This window comes from Ambystoma mexicanum, chromosome 1p (assembly GCF_040938575.1).
Source record: "Ambystoma mexicanum isolate Mex_15411 chromosome 1p, UKY_AmexF1_1, whole genome shotgun sequence".
Taxonomy (NCBI): Eukaryota; Metazoa; Chordata; class Amphibia; order Caudata; family Ambystomatidae; genus Ambystoma; species Ambystoma mexicanum.
In genome coordinates, this window is record NC_090921.1 from 559,716,011 (window position 1) to 559,730,682 (window position 14,672).

A 14,672-nucleotide genomic window follows, 5' to 3' on the forward strand; every position below is an offset into this window, starting at 1 on the left:
GGTGCCAGGAATGTATTAAAACAGGATCACAATGAGTGCAGTGCATTAAAAAAAAGGTGCAGAATCTAAAACAGCACACCCTCAAAACGATTTTAAGCAGAGCACAATGCAATGCAAAAGGAATGCAAAGATGTGAAAGGGACAACCAGCTAGATAAAATGTTTAAACAGAGCAAGTGCAGTGAGAGAAGTAGAGTAGGAACGAGAGGTAGAGAGGCAGAATGAGGTAGCCAACTTTTTTATTTTTATTAGCATTTAGTTTACAAATGAATCCTTTTCGCTATGATCATAATACACACTGAGACAAAAAGAAAAATAGAAGAAAAGAAAAAATGAAAAAAAATGAAAACGAAAAAGAAAGAAGAAAGAAAACTCCAAACTTCAGACTTTCTTATATGTTTCCAGAGTTGGCCAGACTTCCATTTGCGATGATGCTGAGTTCTCAAATTCTTTCTGACCGTAACTGAAAGATGTCCTTAAAAAAAAGTAAACAGGGCCAGTGTCACAGACATTCTTTTACCTTGTTTCAATGTGTCCCACCATTCTTTGGCCACTGCCGTTCTTGAATCAGCAAAAAACTTTCCCACCAGTCTATTTCTGATGAGCCTTAGGGATGGACACAACAGAGTTAAATGATACAGGGATTCTGAATACTGATTACAGAATCTGCATGTAAAGTCTCGTTCATTCAGTGCCTTCCTTAGTTCTGTTACTTCCTTTGTTGGAAACAAGTTGAGACAGAATCGCATGAACTCGTTCCGTAAGTAGGCAGATGAGAATTTTCTCACATACAATGGTACCGTACCTCTCCTTCGATAGTCCTCAAATCTCCTTCCACAGGTCTTAAGTTTAATGATCCGATCCTGGGTCGTTATCCAATCCTAATCGTATAGCTTTTTCTTTACATAAACTGGATTTTCTATTAAAGCGTCTTCTGTTACAGCGATACCTCCAAGGATTGTGGTGCATATACTTCTCTACTCCACCAGGATACTCTTGTGTCCTTCTACCAAAGCAGTTTGAAGGACAACAAAACCTCCTTCACCAGGCGGGATCAAACACTTACGGTAGAAGGATAATGCATTCCAGACGGTACCCGCGTAAAGTGATGTTAATCCCAACTCTTTCTGAATCAAGTCAATGGGGAGTGATTTATGCAAACAGAGCACTCTCCTCCAAAAGAGGCCCTCAAGTTTTGGCTATACTGACCATGCAGGGGAGAGTGATGCTTCAGCACCGTAAGTCAGTATAGGCGGAACCTTTAGTTTGTAAAACTCAATTATAGGAATGAGAGGAAATTTGCTGTGACGCCGTTTAATCAGGTTTGCATGGGATGCCAAATTCCTTGTTTTGCTCCTCAAGGTGAAGTCTCCGTAGGAGTCATTGATGCTGTCGTTTAGGCACAAACCTAGGTACAGCAAGATTTTAGATGTTTTTGCATTTATCTTCAGGGCATTATCCTCCACATAGACCACCAAGTTGACGATGTAGGCCAATTTGTGTCTGATCCAGTAGCAGCAAATCATTTGCCTACAGAAGCCTGCTCTATGCAACTCCGGCTAAACAGGGAGGCAAGCACCTTGTATTTACAAATGTTTTTTTTGATGTCTGATATGTATGAATTGAAAATAGCTGGTGCCAACCTACAACCTTGTTTTAGGCCCTTTGATGTGGGAATTCCCTCTGTCAGGGAACCCCGATTATCCAGTCTTACTCTGAAAGAGGTTGCTGTGTGAAGTGCTTCCAGCACTTCTCTCAAGTCTTGGGGGCAACCCCATGCCTGCAACTTTGACCATAAGATTGTTCAATATACAGTGTCAAACGCCTGCGCCAGGTCAGTTGAGGCTATGAAGATTGTTTTGTTCTTGTTAAGTTTAACCCTACACTTGAGAAGGTTCACAAGGAAAAGATTTAAAGTAGTCCCTGTTCCTCTCACAAATCCGGCCTGCCGGATGTCAAAAGATGCAGTTCTTTCAACAATATGGCGGGGAAAATATTTCCCACTACATCTAGAAGGGCGATAGGCCTATAGTTGACAGCGTTAGATCTATCGCCCTTCTTAAAAATGGACACAACGATGGATCTTGTCAAAGACGGCGGAATAATCTTTGTGGTCTTAATTGTCTCAAATAGTATCATCATAAAAAAAGCCCATTGTGCTGGATCTTTTTTGAGAATGGCGTTCGTAAGGTTGTCAGGCCCTGCAGCTCTTGGATAGCTTGATTTTGCAATTAGATCGACAATGTCGCTTTTCCCGAATTGGAAGGACCAGGGAATGTGTTTTACCACCTTTAGCCTCACCGCCGGGTTGCAGTTGCTTGCAAATAGCGAGCCATAATAGTTCTCCCATACTTTTGCTGGCACTGAATTAGATAACTTTGATTGTTGTGGGGCCGTTAGTCCATGAAAAAATGTCCACATTTTGGCCATGTTTTTGTTGGCTACTAGTTTTAACTTCAGCTCAGCATCACATTGAAAAAGTAGAGATCTGTGCTGCTTGAGCCAGTTTTTATATAGTTGTTTACCTACTCTAGCGGCTTCCATGGAGTGCCTTGTGGTGTGATTTTTGGAGGCCCGTAAAAGTTTATTTAGTTTTCTAAATTTCCTTATTGCCACTTCCAGGTCAAATGAATGGCACGCAGTAAATGCTTTCATCGGGCCCGCACAGTGTTTTTCGCTAAAGACCATTAAAGACAGTGGGTAATGGAGGATTGATGGTTTTGTTGGGTCTTCATCTTCTATTAAAGAGCCAGTGAATACATTAGTTAAGGCCGTCACCTCGACCCTACGTATTCTTAATCGATTTCCTCCTGGCGTTATTCCAATAGTTGTCCCATTAGCATCTTCTACTGGATCAACTGGGATGGTCAAGACCTTCCTTTGAGCTTCAAAATATTGTGATCAATAAATTTAGTGGCAATCACCTCTAAACTTTCCAGCTTATTGTTGTGGTTATCTGAAACAAATATATAATCAAGGATTTTGGAGGTGTTTCCTCATTTCCACGTTCTTGAAAGGGGAATGTCTCCCCTCATGTGACCGTTAATGAGGCTGATGTAGCTCCTCTTTAATTCCTCCCGCCATAGGAGACCTCTTTGTATACTATCTGTCACGGTCCAAGACCTTCCTTTGAGCTTCAAAATATTGTGATCAATAAATTTAGTGGCAATCACCTCTAAACTTTCCAGCTTATTGTTGTGGTTATCTGAAACAAATATATAATCAAGGATTTTGGAGGTTTTTCCTCATTTCCACGTTCTTGAAAGGGGAATGTCTCCCCTCATGTGACCGTTAATGAGGCTGATGTAGCTCCTCTTTAATTCCTCCCGCCATAGGAGACCTCTTTGTATACTATCTGTCACATCCTGGGGCAGGTCTTTCATCGACTCCAAATACTTATTAAAACAGTCGACGTAAAAGTCTCCACAGACTATAACATTGACACAGACTATATCACCAAGAAGAGAGCCCATATCCAAGTCTGCATCTCTGCAGCATCTAATAACTTGGCTGAACTCTTTAAAGTCTGCAAGGATCTGGCCAATTCTGCTGCAGTCTCTACCTCTCCTGTCCCCTGCCAGCACCCTGTGCACGGCACTGGCTTCTCACTTCATTTAAAAAACTCAGGACATCCTGTCCTCACTCTCCTCCTATCAACTCCCTCCCTCTATTCCCTGCTCTTCCTCTGGCCCTTCTGCACCACCCCTCCTCCCCACTTCTCTACCTTTCCCTTTTTCTCTGCTGATGAGGTTTCCAGACAAGTCCGATCTATGAAAGTCTCGTCGAAACAGGTTCACCCCTGTTCCTCTAAAACTATCAAGGCCACATCGACTCCCTGGCTCCTGCCCTGACTGACTTCTGCAACCACTCCTTCGCCACTGGAGTCTTCCCACCCCCTCCTTAAGCACTCCCTTGTGCATCCTCTTCTTGGGAAACCCTCTTCCGACCCCTCCTGCCCGGCTAACTATCGCCCAATCTCCATCACTCCCTTCCTGGGCAAGCTCCTGGAGAAACTGGCCATCTCCCAGCTTAATCTCCATGCTGAATCTGTGGGTTGTCTTCATGACCATCAGTCTGGCTTCAGAGCTGCCAGAAGCACGGAAACTGCTCTCCTGAACATCCGTGAAGATCTGCTCTCCAACCTTGACTCTAACACTCCGTGTGTTCTCATCTTGCTTGATTTCTCTTCTGCCTTTGATACTGTCAACCTTGCCATCCTGCTCAACCGTCTCCGTGATAAACTGAGTATCACTGGTCAGGCTCTGGCGTGGCTGACTTCTTTCCTCTCCAATCGACCCTCCCAGGTCCAACTTGGGTCCCCCCTCTCTGACATCTTTTTCTCTACCTCTGGTGTCCCCCAGGGATCTAACCTCTCTCCCTGGCTGTTCAACCAATATTTGGCACTCCTTGTGCACCGCATTGCTGCTCTCTGCCCCAACTTTCAGTGCTATGCGGATGATACCCAGCTCATTTTCCGGCTACCCTCGGCCTCTTCCTCTCCTTCCCTCATCTCTGACTGTCTGTCTGCTGTCCAGGAGTGGTGTGCCGCCAATGACCTCTGCCTTAATGCCAGTAAGACTGAGATTCTACTCATCGGCAAACACATTCCCTCCTTTCCTGCAGCTCTCTGGCCGGCCTCTCTTGGCCCTCTTCCTGCTCCTACCTGCAAGGCAAAAAACCTTGGGGTCATCTTCGCCTCCACACTCTCCTTCTCTCCTCACATTGCTGACGTCTCTAAGAAGTCACACTACCAGCTGCACCTCCTCAGAGGTGTTCTTCCTTTCCTCTCCTTCCCCCAGAAGCTCACTGTCTCCAGAGCCCTGGTTCTCTCTAAGCTGGACTACTGTAACAGCCTCTATCTAAATCTGCCTGCCTCCACTCTCCGCCCTCTGCAACTCATCCAGAACAGGACTGCGAGACTTGTCCTTGGCCTCAAGCCCAGGCACTGTATCTGTCCAGGACTGAAATCTCTTCACTGGCTCCCAATGGCTGCGAGGATTAGGTTCAAAACCCTCTGCATTGTCCACAAGGCCTTCTGGGGTCTGGGGCCAAAATACCTTCAACTCTCTCTTCCTAAATATCTTCCTTCTCGAGCTCTTCGCTCATCCGCCTCCAACTCTCTCAGGGTCAGCCGCTTCTCCAAGCAACGAGTTGGGGGTAGATCTCTCGCTGCGGCAGGGGCCTCCCTCTGGAACAGCCTTCCTGCCACCCTGAAACTTGAGGAGAACCATCTCCGGTTCCGGAAGCACCTCAAAACCGTCCTCTTTGCTTCCGCTTTCTCTCCCCCTCTCCCCTACTAAATTCCTGACTGAAACTGCACTGAATCTGCACTGGACCACTCTCACTGATCTCGGTCCCTGGCCCAGCCACTTGCCCCCTGCACTGCCTCCCTGGCAACCCCTACACTGTGGGACTGTGCTCTGTATTCCTACAGCCCCCTTCCCAGCACTTGTCTGCACTTACCTTGCACTTGCCACCAGCTGGCCCTTTATTATTTATCTTGTTATTCTACTACCCCTGTACTGCACTTTCCCCTCTCCCTTTCCCCTTGCACTTTCCCTTCCCCCTCTTCCCATGCACTTGCGTGATCTGAATGACACCTGGCCTAGTAAGATCGCTGTCTGTCTTCCCTTTGTCCCCCCTCCCTGCCTCATGGCGCCTTGAAACACTTGTGTATAGGCGCGTTACAAATGCCATATCATATCATATCATATCATAAGTGGACCTAGCTTCATTGATCTGATCCAAGACAGACTCAGTGAATTGTTTAGCCATAACTGATACAGGGTTCCAGTATAGATTACAAATCAAGAGGGTCCATCTTCTCGGGTCATTGCAACTTTTATCCTTTAATGTTATAAACTGGGACAATGGTTTCAAATTTACAGTGGAAACCACAGTGAGGCCGCTAGTTCTCTTGATTGCTGTAAGCAGCCCAGCAGTTGGACGACCAGAGGCTCCTTTCTATTCTGGGTTGATATGTATTTGGAATCCTTCCCGTATCGGGGCCTCCCTAAGCCACGTTTCCTGTAAGCAGATAATGTCATAGCTGTCAAAGCTCAGGTCGCCGTTACCAAAAAGGTACACAAAGCCCCTGGTGTTCCAACAGCCAAATACCTTTCCCCTACTGTCCTTGTCCTCCACATGCTTTAAACATTATGAACATGAGGCTAGAGCCCTTGGTAGCCAGCTCCAGTCTTCTTCTTCTTGTTTAGTAGATCCTTGCACACATGCGGTTAGCTGTTCCCTGTTTCCACCTTCGTTCTCTATCACGATGCGAAAGGTAGTTGGTTTGTTTTGCCCCAAGTGCCCTATATAATTAGTTTTGTCGGGAAAAGCTTTTTCTATCCTGTTTTTGTTCCAGTTTTATTCTTGTCGGGATTGCTTGTTGATTTCAGACTTAAGGGTATTTGATGACAACGGGTCTTCTATCTGTAATTCCTTCAACGAGTAACCCATCGGGAGTAATTTATGCCCTTCCATCTCCAGAAGACACTTTACCTCTCTGGACGAGAAGTAAATAATGACCCTATTGCGCCATTGCCTGTCTGGAAACTCAATCAAGTGGAGGTCTTTCGAATAAATTGCCCTTAATGCTGGAATGCAGTGTATAAGTCGCATAACATTTGCTCGTTTCAAGATGAGATTATCGTTTAAGCAATGAGCCAGAGCCGCAGGGGGCATTACCGAGCCATGGACGTTTCACCAGATCATTTTATTTTCGGAGCTTTCTGCATTCTACGCGGCTGTATCTTCTTTTTTGCCACTACTCTAGGCAGTCTGCCCTCTATGTTTCGTGGCCCAATTAAATCATTTCTATGTTGTTCTAGTGTCTTAAATTCAACCCTTAAGTTGACACATCTTTCCTCGTGCTTTTTATCAGGATAAAATTCTCTATTCATTTCCTTTTGATGAACCCTCGTCTTACCACACTTTGGCTGCTCCGTCCTTCCTAAGGAAATAGGGTTATTTTCAACAATTACGTCTTCTACGTATTCTTCCTCAGAACTGGTGGCCTCTTCATCTTCATCTGAGGCCTCCCCCATTGAAGGGTCTTTGTCCAAAGGGCTATCTGGCTCCTGAAATCCCTGACCCTCTTGATTGTTCTGCATATTCCTCAATTGCGAAGACACCATATCAGCGTCATCGGAATAAGTTGAGAGGTTTATTCATTCCTCCATGTCCTCCAGTTCCTGTTCTATTTCTCTTCTTCTTTCAGATATTGCTGGGTTTTCTATTGACATAGCTTGAATATTGTTTTTCTCTACGGTAGGTCTTCCATTATGTACTCTTGTGGCCCGTTTAAAGACCACTGCATTTGTTGGTAAAGCTATGTTTCGCAGCATGGTAGTCTTCTTAATAATCCGTGGCAGAGACCCGATTTCCTTTTGAACTGCCAGCACTGGTTTAGGGTCTTGTGTAATAGTTTGTTTTGTTATTTTGTTCAGTTTTGCCATCACTTTCCTCTTTAAGGCCTCTCTCTTGGTTTGAGGAGAATGTTTTGCTCCTTCGTAGAGGTTGCCCTCCCTTGTAATTTAGAGAATAGCTCATATTTCTTTTGAGGATTAAACTGAGTGCGCCCCACAGATGCTGAGAGGGACCCTTGTCCATGTTTGTCCACTAAGGGAGATGTTTTACCCTTTTGCTACACAGTCTTCTCCAAGTCTTGCGGTTCTATACAGCTGTCTTTAAGAACAACGTCCTCCAATATTTCTAGGTCTGTTGGTCCACTTTGGCTTACCTCTTCAATGCTATCGCCTCTAGGGATATTCTTCTTTAATGTAGGGATACACTCCTCTACTTACGGAGAGGCTTCTGTTTCTGTTGAGGAAGATACTGGCGATGCCACCTCATTAGGGCATGTTTGTGTTTGTATGGTGAGCCGTGCTGACCTTCTTTCGTCTTTTTCAATAATTATCGGGTCTAATATACTCAAGATTTTAGTAATCTGTACTGTGTTCTTGTCTAAATTAACTTGGAGCGCCGCAATGAACCCCTCTTCGAACAAGATCTTTGTATGTAGCATAGCTATTACGGTAGTCTGATTTTAAGTTGGTCATTTTGATTTTCAATCATTTTTATAAAGGGAGCCATAGTGATGGCAAAGGCCACAATAATCCCTGCATCAATTGTCGATTTATGGGCTATCTGGTCTTCCACCTGAGTGGCTGCCAAGTTCATTAACAAATGCTCACCTGACAGTGATTGTTCCGTGGATTTATTTGCATCCTCAATCGCAGAGTATGGTCTAGGGCGCTTATTACAATTCTGTTTCCAGATTGAATCTGGCACCTTATTTGTCTCTTCATCTTTGTGTATAGGCCGTACGTTCTGCAATTGGCTTTTTCTCTGTAGATATATATCCAATGCCCATAACTGTAACTCAGTGGAGGTGCTGTTCCGTGGCTGCCACGAGGGAATTTCCTCCACCACTGTTTCCACCGCTTTTCCCCTGTCAAGGGCCACAAAGGGCTTTGTCTTCAGCTGCCTGACTTGATTTATTCTTGAGTCACCCTCCTTTGCGAGGACGTCTCCATCAATGCCAACTAAACTGTGGCTCTGGGTCACCTTATGGGGGCCCCATGGCATTTTTTACACTTGGGGCACACTCCTCTATACATTCCTTTTGGGAGATATTAATCCCCACTACACCAACAGTGGCTTCCGAGGTATCATTCTTCCTGGTGTAAAAAAAAGCACTGCGTCCCCTTTAAATTAGAGGGGGTAATACCCCTCGGCTTTCATAAAGCCGTTGCCTTTTTTTGCAGGAGATTGTGGTGCCTTTGTTAATCTGATTGTCAAATGTATATATAGAGAGAACTTCCTCCATTCTTCCTTTGCGCCCCGGTGTGGCTAAAATGTCAGTAATTTCCTGGATATGGTCTTGCTCAATGCTGTCCTGGTTAGGTGTAATGTTTCCTTTACACTGCTCATGACTGTTAATTCTTGATTATCAGGTAATGATGAAGCCTCATTCTGGTCCTCAACTGCTTCCATGATATTATGAGAGGAGCTAGTTTTGGCACCAATCTCTACTCTCGGGAAAAAGGGCACCCACTAAGAGAGGCTACAGAAGGTGAGTTTGTAGTAGTACACGTGTTGGACGAGTCACCCTGGTTTCTGAGGCCAAGATGTCTTCTTTTAAGACTACCATTGTCATACCCTACCCTAAATCAGAGTTAATGGTCATGGATCAAAGGGACGCTGCCCCGCAGTCTCCACGGCACTTACGTTCATTGAGTGTGGCTTCCCATTATTCCCTCTGAGTCATACTTGTTCTCACTCGGGACGTATATATCCTCTGTGATGTTTGGTTTATTTCACATTTTCCTCTTCCCCCCTACCACAGCAGGCCACAACTGACTGTGCAACATAACTCCTAGCAGTTTCCATATAGGCAGGATAGCCTAGTAATACAACAAGTATTTCAAGTGAAAAAGACTATTATTTCCCTGCTCACCTGAGGTCTGCTGTGGACTGCAGTAGACTGCACCACTTCCGCCCCACTTCGCGTCCACTTTGCAGAGAACCCAGGGTTTTGTTGTTACAACCAGCAGGGGGGTGGCGCATGTCTCGCTCGACACAGCCCTCTTAAAGTTGCAGGAACTGCCACAATCCGTTATTTTCTCCCGTGCCTTGTAAACAAACTGGACAGCACAAAACATTCTCTCTGCTCTGCCTCCAGAAAGCAAAATATCTCACAAGGATAGTGGACTGCAGTAGATTGCACCACTTTCACCCCACTTCGCAGTTAAGTTTCAGGTGTTAGAGGAGGAGGCAGTAGAAATGTTCACCCATCACTCACATGTTCCAAAAGGGTGCGAAGAGGTCCAGGAGCCAAGTTCATTTGTGAGCAGGGTGTACCAAGCGGCCACCACATGGTTTGAAGGAGCCTAAAGGTTGGAGTGCCCCGGGCCGGCCCCGGACCAGACAGGCTCAGACAGGGGCCTTAGAAGGAGGGCATTGGCGTGGAGCCAGCTTTTGCTTTTCGGCTCACCTCATTGGCCCTGATGTTGTAGGTTGGGCCAATCGGTGCATGGCCAAGGCAGGCATTCCAGTGCTGCAAGATGCAGTGGCCATGATGGAAAGTGGCTGGGTCCAAGATGTTAAAACAGTCGAACTGGGCTTTTGCCACAAGGGGCCTCACAAAAGCAACAAAGAAACAGAAGTGCAGCGTTACGATAAGTAGGTATTAATTAAATACGCAGCTTTTGGAAAACCTTTAATTTTTTTTTTTTCGAGCGCGCAATGCACAAGTCACCAAAATAAAGAACTGCCCTGCAATAAATCCCATCAGGGCTTTCCCTTGCTCAGCAGATGGAATTCGCTGCTCAGGCAACCTCGTGGGAAGGGGGATAGACCACTGCATCATCCTCTAGGTAGCTGAGACGAAAGGAGAAGAGGGAAGAGGCTCAGACAGGGGCCTTAGAAGGAGGGCCTTGGCAAGTTAATATCTTAACTTGCTATTAAGAGTATTTTTCAAGTGACCACAGTATATGAATTGTTCTATAGACCTGTGTTTCCATTTACCAAAGGGGAATAGAAAGTAAAGATGAAAAATGCACATGTTGTTGTGTCAGAGATGTTCTGTGAATTTTACTACCAAAGGTGAAATGTGCCCAACTTGTTTTTATTGAAATTATTGGAAGAAAGGGTTGTGAGCCACAAAGGAAGGGGGTATGCATTTTGAAACGTATTATGTGATAAGACATGTGTCTACTAAATAATAAATATATATTCTTTCTGCACACCGGCCTGATTCTTAGTTTGCCCATTGGAAAATGGGGGAGGGATAATAGTGGTGTTATATGTATCAAATACTGTGACTCATTACTAGGTTGGCGATAACTCGCCGGTGCTACCGGCATTTTCCCACCAACCCTCTAACAATGATTCTGCCGCCTGATAGCATGGTGCCACTGCAATATCACACGTGGCTACGGAACGGTAAACCCCCATTCCCATGAGACCTGTAGGATTCCATGGAAATGGGGACATTGAAGCACCAGCAACGGTGCCGATGCTTCAGTGAGAGACAATGCCGGTAGGGACCTGACCTGCCGGGGGATCCATGCCCCTATCAGCATTCTCGTAGTATGGTGGTCCGGAAGGGTGCCAGTATGTTGCTACCTGTACCCTTATTTCCGGACCGCCATACTTGTAATGAAGCCCAGTGTTAGTGAAAAACCCATAAATATTTAGATATTGTTGTGGTGCTTTTCATTGGAGGGGCGAACTCCCTGCGTTAATTGTTGACCCATAAATATCTCCTACACCCCAAATCACTCTGCACAGTGTCAGTCTGGCTGCAGATGAAACACTATTGACTTTAAAGTCATGCACGTTATTGCATCCAATTGCATGCAGTGATGACACATGAGGCAGTGGCTTCAACGCAGGGCTGTTTATTGATTACAGCAAACAATTAATAAGGCAGTTTAGTAAATATCAGTAACAGTAGTAGTCATCAATAACAGTCACTGTTCCATCCATCCATTATCCTGCCAGGACTCTCACTCAACCGCCGCTCTCTGGAACACTCATCTGTCCACCAGATGGATGTTCTATGATGCACAGCCATGCCTCAGGAGGAAGGGGAATGCAAGACACAACACATTGGGCTTCATTACGGGTCCGGCGATAACCATGCCGGTCCGGTGAAGCGTTTCAGAACAGAAATAAAATACTTTTAGTACCCCGGTCTTATGGGCCAGAGTACTAATAGCAATAAGCCCCTCTCCACGGGGGCATTACTGAGTCAGGCAATGCCCCGGGCCTCGGTTAAGGCCCACGCTTCGCTCGGGCCTGTAAATATGGGCCCCGGATCATTACCTGACTCGGTAATGCCCCGCGGCTCGGGGCTTATTGCTTAATTATTGTAAAGGTCCCAATAGTAGTGCTCTCATGTTGTTAATAAAGGCAATCCTTAAACTGCAGACTTGTAATAACCTCTGTAGTTCCAAAATGTATCCCATTTAAAAAATAATTTCACTCTGTCCTTCCTTTTAAAATGATTCTTCTCCACATAAACTTTAACTGTATTGTCATCATTGGCATCACGTTCATGTTCCGAATAAGCATTAGAGCTTGGCCTCAGCGTTGCTATGAAACCTTTCTTTCTCCATCCGTCATCAAAAGCACGTTGTACGTGGTGACAGCTGACAGGATCCCTTCTTCAAGCCTGCCTCAGACAAACATCCTCGAAAGTAAACAATGCACGGGCTGAATTCCGTCCAAAGTGAGAAGGTTAAAACTCAACATAGCAGGAGGCACGTGTGCTCTTTCCTTAGAGTACCCTGCTCAGAGTACAATGCTGCTGTACATTGCTGCTTCATTTCAGCCCCGTCCTGGAAAATACAGTCCATTTAAGCACACTTCACTTTTATACATAGCCACATGTTTTCTTCTGTAGGCACCCCGTGCCGCCTCACAGACTTTATCCAGTCATGATTACAGCAAATAATAAGTCATCTTAGTAGATATAAGTAACAGTAGTAGTCATCAATAACAGTCACTGGTTCATCCATACATTATCCTGCCAGGCCTCTTAACTGCTGCTCTCTGGAACACTCGCCATGCCCCGGGAGGAGGGGGAACGCAAGACACAAAGCATGTGAACTGCAACGTTGGTAATAAAGTGATTTTAAGCACAGTAAGTGATGCAGATCTCATGCTGAATTCTTGGAAGATAGAGTGGCATGTTCTAAAGTAGATAGCTACTTAGGTAGCTCAGCAGGTTGAGTGACTTGTTGAGATGTTATACATTAAAAGCTGGCTGTAAATCCTACGGCTTTTTGCAATTCCTTATAAATATGGGTGGTGTAAAATGCAGTGTACGACCAAGTGATGGGTTGGGCTGCCTATTTGCTCCTACTCAAGGCAGTGTTCGGGGAATTTCTGCCCCATAATGAAAATCAAACGGTCGCGCCCATGAACCCACAGCTCAGTTTCCTAATAATTTCTGTCAGCTCAATAGAAGCGTTTGCTTTCAATTGATCAGTCTGACAAACAAATAGAAGTACACCCTGCCATAAAACTCACAGGTAAGTGCACACAAATCACAAGGTATTTATAGGGGTAGTACAATAAAAAACTAAACACAGTTTAAAGAATAATGGTAGATTTAAGTTTAGGAAGAATGTTTCATTTTGCAGTTGGCTCGTTTTTTTTGGTTTCAATGACACTGTAAGCTGAACATTGTCAACACAATAGTGTTCCCAGCATGTACGAAGCCTGCTTTAACATGGATGGCCCCTCCCCAATAATATTCATGGCCCATCTATTCCCGCTGTGTCTCCAGGTCAGAAGAGAGGGCAGGCTCAGCAAACACAGGTATTTAAATATGATTGTCACCGGCTGGCCAAAGGGGCACCTTTAGGGCTCCTGAAAACGAGTCGTTTGCCAGGGATACTGAAAGGGGAAAAGGAAACTACAGCATACACTGGCCCCTGCCCACCTACAAGCCAGCCTCCAGGGCCACAACATGTTTGGCACTATTGGGACTTGCCCACCTACAAGCCAGCCGCCAGGGCCACAACATGACCTGCTCTATTGGGACTTGCCCACCTACAAGCCAGCCGACAGGGCCACAACATGTTCGGCACTATTGGGACTTGCCCACCTACAAGCCACTGCCAGGGCCACAACATGATCTGCTCTATTGGGACTTGCCCACCTATAAGCCAGCCGCCAGGGCCACAACATGATCTGTTCTATTGGGACTCTGTTATAAATGATAAAGTTTGCTGACACTTGGGTATTACTTTATAGTCAAGTATTTATTTATATGAGAGTCCCCGGCTGGGTGTACTCTCCCTTCATCTCAATGTCATCTGCAGTATGGTTCTCGAATCCTCGGTTTCCAGAACCATATTACATCACATTACATCACATCAACCAAGTACACACATTATAACATCTCCCCCTCTCCCTCTACATATCTCTCACAATGGAAGCAACAGTGAGAAAAAGGAAGTAAAAGCAAAGAAAAAGAAGAAAAAGGAAATAGCTTAGAAGGAGAAAAAGAAAACATCAAATATGTGATGAAGAACAACAATAAAAGAATGTATCAGAATAACTATGTAACATATAACTTAAATCATTTCTATGCTGTCATTTCAATAAAGGATTTTGGAGTCCAACATTTCCACAGGATCACAAGTGTTGGCCAGACCGCATATTCCTGCACCCCAACGGTTGCCTTAATAATAAATATAATCCTTCTTGAAATTTTTGATTATTTTCCTGTTCATTGATGACATGTCGCTCTTTCCACAGTGTCTCTGGGATTTCCACCAAATACCCGCAATTTCTCCACAATATACTCTTCCTTTTATGAAACACCCTCCTTTGATGGCACGTCATCACACGACCATCTCTTGCTGTCCTCTAGAATCACAGATTTCCTTGAACACTTCACAATATATTTAGATTCTCCTTTCAACATCTTCCCTGGCTCTTTCACATGGACCCAATCTCCCTCTTTAATCTCGCTTTCTGCCACATGTTTTTTGTTATCATAATACTTCTTATATTCTGCTTGTCTTTCCTTCACTCTTTTCACTATCTCCTCTATGTTAATTTCTTTATTATTCTTTAATACCAAACAAGCAGGTCTAAGCCTATTGCAGGCTGTTCTCCCTCTCATCAACGTGAAAGATTCTTCTTCTGTTG